The 8,956-nt window shown below is 45.6% G+C and overlaps 1 protein-coding gene across 1 annotated transcript in view; it reads right to left on the bottom strand.

Moving 5' to 3' along the window:
• Nucleotides 1-5,893, bottom strand: part of LOC108785683 (metalloreductase STEAP4-like) — an 18,996-nt gene extending 13,103 nt beyond the window's left edge. Inside the window, exon 1 of the mRNA XM_018554805.1 lies at nt 5,890-5,893. The gene's annotated coding sequence lies outside the window, so the exon portion shown is untranslated. The remainder of the gene's footprint in view (nt 1-5,889) is intronic.
• Between the last annotated feature and the right edge of the window lie 3,063 nt (nt 5,894-8,956).

Raw genomic sequence — 8,956 nt, 5'->3', positions numbered from 1 at the left:
GCCCGGGCCGAAGTGCGCTGGGTCATGGGCCCCCCCCCTGGTCGCGCACTTCTTCGCTGGGCCCCCCAAGTGGCGGAACTACCAGGGCCCGGTCGCAATTGCGACCCTGGTAGTTCCGCCAGTGTACATGAATGTATTTTTAAGATTTAACTCCTGAGTTTAGTGTCAGTTTAACCAGTAACACCTTCTTTAGCAAAAAAAAAAAAAGAAAAGTTTTGGCTTTTGATGTTAATTAAAAGCAGCAAATTGCTCAGAGAAATAAAGATACCGCATGCATTATGCGTTTGTAATCAGGCATAACATTTATATAAATTGGGTATAAAATAAGAAATAAAATTGAAATGAAAAGTGACAAGATATCCCCCCCAAATTCAGGGTCAGGGCAAGCAACCTTGGCACTCCAGTAGTTCTGATAATATTAATCCCATAATGCCTCTGCCCTAGGAGTCTTGTCTGTGGCAGTCAGAGTCTTGCAATGTCTCATGTGATTTGTAGTTCCACTAGTGTTGCCACCTGTCCAGGATTGATCCGGACAGTCCGAGTTGTGAATGCTGTGTCCGGGTTTCATGGCAGCGGAAACCCAGACACATTATGTCAGGCAGACAGGGCCACCCAAAATCGAGATAGGGGCTACTGGTCCCCCACTGAAAATAAATTTGATGGTGATATTTACATATGAATAAGCCGTGACTCATTCTCCCAAAAAAGTGTCCGCCCATTGCTAGAGTGTTCGAGTTTTACAAGGGGAAATTCCATGTGGCTGCACTTCACTTTAAGCATCGGCTTTGTTGGCGTTGCGGTTGACCTTGTAGTAAATGAGCGTGGCATTGCTGAATTTGGCCCGGTATCATAAAAGACGACAGCTGATGACCCCGAGCAGAAGGGAGCTCTTGCAAAATGTTTCGTAATCCTCATCTCATCGGCATTTGTTCAGTTTTCTTTTTTTTTTTCTCCTTCCACTAGAAATGTTATTTGAACTTGGACTCAAGTGTCCGCTCTGATTGGTCAGACACACCGGCCCCATTCCTGGGCCAACTTTCAGCCTCTGCTGCTCCTCCGCTCTCATTATACAGTAGATTTTTTGTTGGAGGCCTCAGGAAAAACATGTGTTCCCGACATATTGCATCATTTCGGAATTCACTTTTTTTTTTCTGAACTCTGATTTTCCGAGACAAAGAACACGCAGTGCTAATAGCGGTCGACGTTTTCAGGGTAATGTCTTCAAAATAAACACATAATTTTTTTTGTGTGTGTTCTGTTGTATGGAATTAGGATTAATGCATAGAGATCAGCATCTCCGGGTCGCCGCGTGCTTTGCAGATGTGTGTTTATTAAGTTTTATTGGCGGCCGCACCTGTAAAATGCGCAACGCTGATTTCTTTTTTTAATTGCTTTTAATATATGTGATCAAACGGCTTTTATTTAACCAGAGCCTTTTTTGCCAGATGGTGACCTTGTTCTGTAAGGTGGAGACAGGCTGCGTTAACAGGTTCTGCGCTGTCACTGGTCAGCATCAAATTTCTTAGCAAAGGAACTTCCCTCTGCTCCCGCCTCCCAGCAGTGCCTCAGGAGTTTAGCTCTCCCTACTTTCTCCTCCCAGCAGTAGCTCAGCTCCTTCTGCTCCCTCCTCCCAACAGTGACCCAGCAGCTCAGCTACCTCCTCCCAACAGTGACTTTTCAACTTAGCTCCCTCTACTCCCTCCTCCCAACAGTGACTCAACAGCTCAGCTCCCTCCTCTCAACAGTGAATTTTCAGCTAAGCTCCCCCTGCTCCCTCCTCCTAACAGTGACTCAGCAGCTCACCTTCCTGCTCCCTTATCCCAGCAGTGACTCATCAGTTCAGATCCCCTTCTTTCCTCTTCCAGCAGTGATTGAGCAGCTCAGCTCCCCCTGCTCCTTTCTCCAGTCAGTGACTCAGCAGCTCAGCTCCCCCTGCTCCCTCCTCCCAGCAGTGTCTCCAACTCTCTCAGCATGGTTTCCCTGAACCTCCTGTCCAGAACAAGATCACAAGGGACAGAGCAGTCTCCAGCAGTTGTCCATCCCCTAGCTACCTGTTTGCTTGTGGAGACACACCCAACTTACCATCACACACAAGGGTGGCTCTATAGAACCCTGCAGGGGAAAGACGTCACCCTTAGGCAGGTTCACACCATTTCCTGGACCAGATCTGGAACGCAGTGCATTGTGTTTTGCCATGTTGTTACTGCGTTTTTACACCGATTTTTGCCTCATTCCGGAGCTTTCTTTTTAGTTTAAAATGGGCTTCCAGGAGAGTTTGAGTGCATTGTAGACCAGACAAAATGAGACGTGCAGTATTTTTCTGGTCTGCATCGGACTGCGCTGCTGTGAACAGAGACCAGAGATAGCATAGGGATACATTAGGATGCATTTTGGGTCAGGAAACTGGTCTGGAGATGATCTGGATGTGGTGTGAGGGCCCCTTCACACCACACTTACAATGGATTCTGCTCTTTGAGATTTAAAAGTTTTAGTTTCCTGCAGAATCAGCTGGTCCCCTGAGCACTGGCCATTCAGGGCCCTTTCACACCAGACACACCAATGCGTTCCGGCTCGATTCGGATCGCATTGTGGCCGGCTCACTTTGCTGTGGGGCGGGAGGGGGCGTGGTGGTCCATTGAAGTGAATGGCACCGTAGCCACACCCTCCAGCTGCAATGCGATTGGCTGTACAGGAACATGTGGCACATCAATGCCTGTGTTACGGTCCGGTCAGAAAAAATTGTGCTTGCAGCATTTGTTCTGACTGGACCGCAGGCATTAATGTACCGAAGAAAAAAAAAATGTTTTCCCTACGGGATGTTATAGAACATTTATCATTACCCAATTTTTTGGTAAAATATAAAAGACGGAGTCACGTCCAGTAAATAGACACCAAACATGACAAGCTTTAAAATTGTGCGTGCCCGTGAATTCGCAAAAAAACTACCATACCTAAAATTGGCCACTCATCAATTTAGTGTTAACAGAGATTGGCCTAGAATTATTGCTCGCACTCTGACATTTGTGGTGATCTGTAACACGTAGGTGCGCATGTTTATAGGGGCGGGGGACTGAAAACGTTTTTTACTTTTTTTTTTATATGCGACTTTAATTTTTCTTTAAACTTCTTTGTTTTTTACACTTAATTTTATTGCTATCACATAGGGGATAACAAGCCCCCTATGTGATAGCAAATATACAGTGACAGGTCTTCTTTATGGAAACATCAGGGGTCTCTAACAACCCTAATGTCCCCTGGGGACCCCCAAAGAAGCTGGTGAAGCAGAGATCGGCTTCACCGGCTTCTTCTTCTGGCTATAGCAGCTGGAGAAATGACAGCTAAAGGCGGAAGTGATGTAATACACATCACTTCCACCTTCAAGCATAAGAGGAGGGATCAGCAAGTAAGAGAATGCTGATCTCTCCTCTATTCTCACTGCAAGTAGCCGCTGTGCCGGTCCAGAGCCTGCAAAGGGGGACAGCGGAGCCCGGGATAACCGGCAGCGGCGGTGGATGACGAGGGAGGGGTGGGGAGCGGAGGGGGGAGGCTGCATGTTTCTTACCATACAAGCGATCAGGCTGAAAAAATTCCCTCGAACGCTTGTATCGAACAGCGGGTAACGGCTGTTAAAACAATCTTCAGCTTGCGCATGCTAGGAGAAAAAAAAAAAGTACATGTATGTCCACCCGCCATGAAGAGTCCGCCGTCCATCCATGTATTTACAATGGCCAGACGGCAAGGGGTTAATTGCCACCTAGTCCTGCTCAACACAGAATGTGTAGATCAGCAACAAGCTAAGTGACTTTTTAGTATATCCAGGGCTGTATTTCCCAGAAGGCCAACCAAGGCCTGGCCTTGGGGCAGCAGGGAGTAGGGGGCAGCAGGGGTGTGGAATTCCTATCTTCTGACGCCCGGGATATGCAGTTCCGGGCACCAAGCGGGTAGTTGTTTTCTACATTCAGCCCTGTTTTGGGCAATCGGGGCTAAATTGGGGGGGGCGCATTGAGGAACCTGGCATCGGGGCAGCAGAGAGAGTAAATCCGGCCCTGAGTATATCCTCTTATAGAAACCTTTGCATTTGCTAGAGAAGGGTATAGTGTTTGCATGCGTATATATGTATCAGCAGCCTGTATGTTTTTTAATTGCTTTACCTGTAACTAAGTAGTTTGTTTAAATAGCATTCGTTGTATAGTAAAAGCACATTTCAGAGGACTACAGACAGTACTCCATGGGGAGTCAAGGGGACCGGCCGAATTGGGCCACTCACCAGCAGAAGCAGCCTCAGTGAGAGACCAGGATGGGGGGACTGAGGTGGGTATAGTTTCCTTCAAAACGTAAGAAAAAAAACCTCTGCCTGGATAGATTAGAGTGAGGAGCGAGGGAGTTAGGGACGGCATTGAAATAGATTTTGAGTGGAGTTGGGCTTTATTGTGCTTTAGGTCTCTAGTTGAATACAACTTGTTGAGGCTGCTGGCTGGATCTAGAACCACAATATGTTTTAAATATACGACTTGTAAATAAATGGAATCCTTTGGAGTTGGCTAGTACACCCGTGGGTGTGGGTGCTCTCCATAAGAAGCGTAGATTAATAATGCTGAATCGGCTTTATGTCTGCTGCCAGGTTCCATGACGGACAAGGGAAATCTAGAAGCAAGGACATTACAATGAAGCGGGGGAAGTAATGCCTCGGAGGACAAATAGATGGAGCAGCATTAAAGAGTACCGAGGAACAATTCTTCATTAACTGCAACTGAAATAGAAAGAAGGTCATGTCATCTAAAGCACCCACATGAAACATAAGCCGTCAGACAAGGGAATAATCATGTGCAGAGTGATGACACATAGGAACCTTTATTTCACCTATGATTAGTGGAATATCAACCCTGATTGTTGTTGGTTACTTCACTATGTACATAGCTTTTGGCTTATCTGACTATATGCAGAGAGCATTAACTACACTACAATTAATTGATCGGTCTTATTGTTTTTTTTGGAGTTCTCATACATCTGTATTATAACCTATTTACCGTTTTGTTAAAGATTGCCCTGTGGCAGTAAAAACAAAAAAACAAACAAACATCTCTTTAAGAAAAAAAGCAAAAAATACTTCACCAACTATGCCCCCCACAGACTTACCACTTTCTGGTTCCAATGGTTCCAATGTGTGGAAAAAGTCAACATTTTCCCTGTAGTGTATCTACGTTTTCTTACATGTGTAGGGTAAAAAGCTTTTCTGAGCCTACTCTAAACACTAACTCTCTAGCCTTTGTGTGTAGGTACAGTGACCAATGTCTGTGGGACGCACATGCACATGTTGCATTATGCAATGCAATGTGCATGGTGGGAGTGTGAGTACTGCAGAGTGAAGAGGGGAAGTAGAAGATTGTGTGTGCTGGAGCAAGGATACAGAGGAAAGACCAATATGTGTGCTGGAGGTGGGATCTAACTAGATAAAGACCAGTGTTGGTGCTGGAAGAATGATACAAAAGAAACACCAGTGTGTGTGCTGGAAATGGTATTTCATGGAAAAAAAGACCAGTAGGTGTGCTGGAGGTGGGGGTCTCACTAGAGAAAGACCAGTGAGTATCCTGGGGGTGGAATATCACTAGAGAAACAACCAATGTGTGTCCTGGGGTGGGATCTCACTGGGGAATAAATGTGTGTGCTGGAAGTGTGATCTTACTAGAGAAAGACCATAGGGTGTGCTGGGGATGGAATTTTATTCAAGGAAGACCAGTGTGTGTGCTGGAAGAACGATACAGAGGAAAGACCAGTGTGTGCGGGAAATGGTATTTCACCAAAAAAAGACCAGTGAGTGTGCTGGAGGTGGGATCTCACTAGAAAAAGACCACTGTGTGTGCTGGAGGTGGGATCTTACTAGAGAAAGACCACTGTGTCTCCTGGGGAGGGATCTTACTAGAGAAAAAAACAATGTGTGTGCTGGAGGTTGGATCTTACTAGAGAAAGAGCACTGCATGTGCTGGGAGTGGGATCTCATTAAAGAAAGATCTGTGGGTGTGTTGGAGGTGGGATTTCACTAGAGAAAGGCCAGCGCATGTGCTGGGGGTGGGATCTCACTGGGGAAAAACCGATGTGTGTGCCGGAGATGGAATCTCAGTAAAAAAAAGACCATGTGGTGTGCTGGGAATGGGATCTCATTAGATTAAGGCAAGTGTGTATGCTGGAGGTGGGATCTCACTATATAAAGAACAGTACATGTGCTGGGGTGGGATCTCACTAGATAAAGACCAGTGTATGTGCTGGGGTGGAATGTCACTAGATAAAGGCCAATGTATGCTGAAGGTGGGATCTCACTAGAGAAAAACCAGTGTGTGTGTGCTGGGGTGGGATCTCACTAGATAAAGACCAGTGTGTGTGTGCTGTGGTGGGATCTCACTAGATAAAGGCCAATGTGTGCTGAAGGTGGGATCTCACTAGAGAAAAGCCAGGGCATATGATGGGATCTCACTGGGGAAAAAACAATGTGTGTGCCAGAGGTGGGATCTCGCTAGAGAAAGACCAGTGTGTGTGATGGGGGTGGGAAGTCACTGTGGAAAAAATGTGTGTGCCAGAGGTGGGATCTCACTAGAGAAAGACCAGTGTATGTGTAATGGGGGTCGGATCCCACTGGGGAAAAAACAATGTGTGTGCCAGAGGTGGGATTTTACTAGATAAAGTCCATTGTGTGTGCTGGGGGTGGAAAGTCACTGGGGAAAAAACAATGTGTGTGCTGGGGATAGGATCCCACTAGAAAAATACCAGCTGTGTGCCGGAGGTGGGATCTCATTACAAAAAGACCACTGGGTGTGCTGGGGATGGAATTTCTGCTGCTATATTTGAAGATCACAGTGGATGCTATGAAGTAAAAGCTTACTTAACCTTGTTTAATCTCGTAATATTTCCTCCGTTGTCGAGAACTCATAGTATTAAACTGTTTCCGTGTTTTTACAGGGAAAGGATTCAACAAATGCCATCTTTGTAGATGTTCGCTACTACGTTTTAATCCATGGGAAGAAAAAAAAAACCCGGAGACTTAAAGTTTGCGGATTACGCTCTGCTGCCGGTAGGAAATAGGGCAGTTTGCATCTGCCGTGCTGTGTATTAAACACTGGCTACATTACTAAATCAAGGGAAGGAGGATTGACTGGTTCCCTTGGGAGCATTTCCTTTAAATCTGAATGTTCCTGCTGATTGCTGTCATGAAGAATTAGTTTGATAGAACAAAAATACCTTCTCTGCAGACAGGGGTTTTGCATCAAATTAAAATTTTCTGTCAAGCCTCGAGGAATCTTACACCGGAAATATATTGGCGTCTACATTTAAAGAAGAACTCCAGGCGATTTCAGAAACCTTACTAGTCCAAAAGTAGAATTGGTAAAAATATTTTTAAAAACTATTTTTAAAGCTGAGCTCAAGGCAAGTTGCTGAATACACAGCTGAAGTGAAGAACTTCTATGTGAGCTGTCTTACCTGCCAATGGATTTGTTACTGTGATCAGCTGGTCTGAGCAGTAACACTGCACAGCTTGGTGACCTCACTTTTCTTTATTAGAGATAAGCAAAAGACAATGGTCACCTCTCCAACCCTCAGCCTACTGACTGGTCAACACTCATAATATTCTTCATATGCTTTCCCCTCCTGAAAACAATATTACAGTGCTAGAGTGACAGCAATGTGCAATGTAAAGGATCCATGACTGGTTCACGGTACTGGTGTCCAGGGAACTGTGAAAAGCTTCTATAGAACAGGATTCCAAGTACTTGTGCTGGCAGAATTGAAAGCCCATCTCTGGGCAACAACCCTCCCCCCCCCCCTCCATTCCCCTCTCCCTTCCTCCTACCCATTGATTTTTTAAAAGACCATCATGTGGCCCTCCACGGCATCTTCTCCTCTAGTAAAGGCCAGAGGTCCATTGCTGCAATTTGGACCCATCGCCAACTGGCTTGTCGTTGGCCATTGCAAAGTCACCACACCACCCCTGCAGTCTTCCAGATATGTGTGGACAGCCAATGGGAAGTGAACATGTCACCAGGCAGCAAAGACCTTGTTATCGCTGTACAGTCCGGAAGAGAGAAGACATGGGACCCAGCGGGTCATGTGGACACAGATTTAGGTAAGTGTTTGGGGAAATTTGATTAGGGTTTTTCTTTTACATTGCTGCAACGATTATCTAAAATTCTATAAAAATACCAATACTTCATGAATACAAAAAAATGAACCATTGCAGCGGAGCTACGCCCACACTGCAAGAATTAAGTGCTCATTTGGTCTATGGTCTAAAATAAAAAAGATATACTCACCTTATCCATGCCTGGCTGCTAGTCCGGTCCTCACAGCCTCTTCTCCCCCGGGCCCCGGCAGTCTAAGGCCCACTGACATTATTAGATGTAATACAAGCCCATTGACTTGTATTTTACGTGAGGACACCAAGGGACATACCCCAGCTGGAGCAGAGGGATAGAGAGGTGAGAGATCACTGCTGCAGGACCAAGGATCGGATGAATATATCTTTTTAATTTTAGACCCTAGACCAAAACTAGCACTTAACCCTTGCAGTGCTGGGGTTGCCCCACACTAAGGATTCATTCTTCTTTAAGCTACTGAGACCTGTAAACAACCGGCTTTTTTCAACAGATCATCTAAAAATAGACAGATAAACCTTTGAAAAGCAGCCTAGGGCTTTACCTGCTGGCTGGGCATAGATAGATTGTTTCCTGATATAAAAGCAAACTATATTATAATTAAGTCCTGTGCATAAGAAGCTAAAGAAAGAACGTATATACAAAACCGCTTTATATTCTGTCTAAGGCAGAATTCACTGATGTTGTACAAACAGTAAAAAGCTAGCAGGAAGCAGGGGAAAGCTTTTCTGGCAGAAGAGACACAACAAGACCTGGGGGGTGGGGGCGTGGCCGGCCGCTGGAGAGCTGTTGCCTGTCATGTTCAGGCCGCACCC

The sequence above is a fragment of the Nanorana parkeri genome, unplaced genomic scaffold (genome assembly GCF_000935625.1).
Source record: "Nanorana parkeri isolate BGI_ZX_2015 unplaced genomic scaffold, ASM93562v1 scaffold174, whole genome shotgun sequence".
In the NCBI taxonomy this organism is placed as follows: Eukaryota; Metazoa; Chordata; class Amphibia; order Anura; family Dicroglossidae; genus Nanorana; species Nanorana parkeri.
Note: the sequence above shows the minus strand (reverse complement) of the source record. Positions and strands in the feature narration are given on the sequence as shown.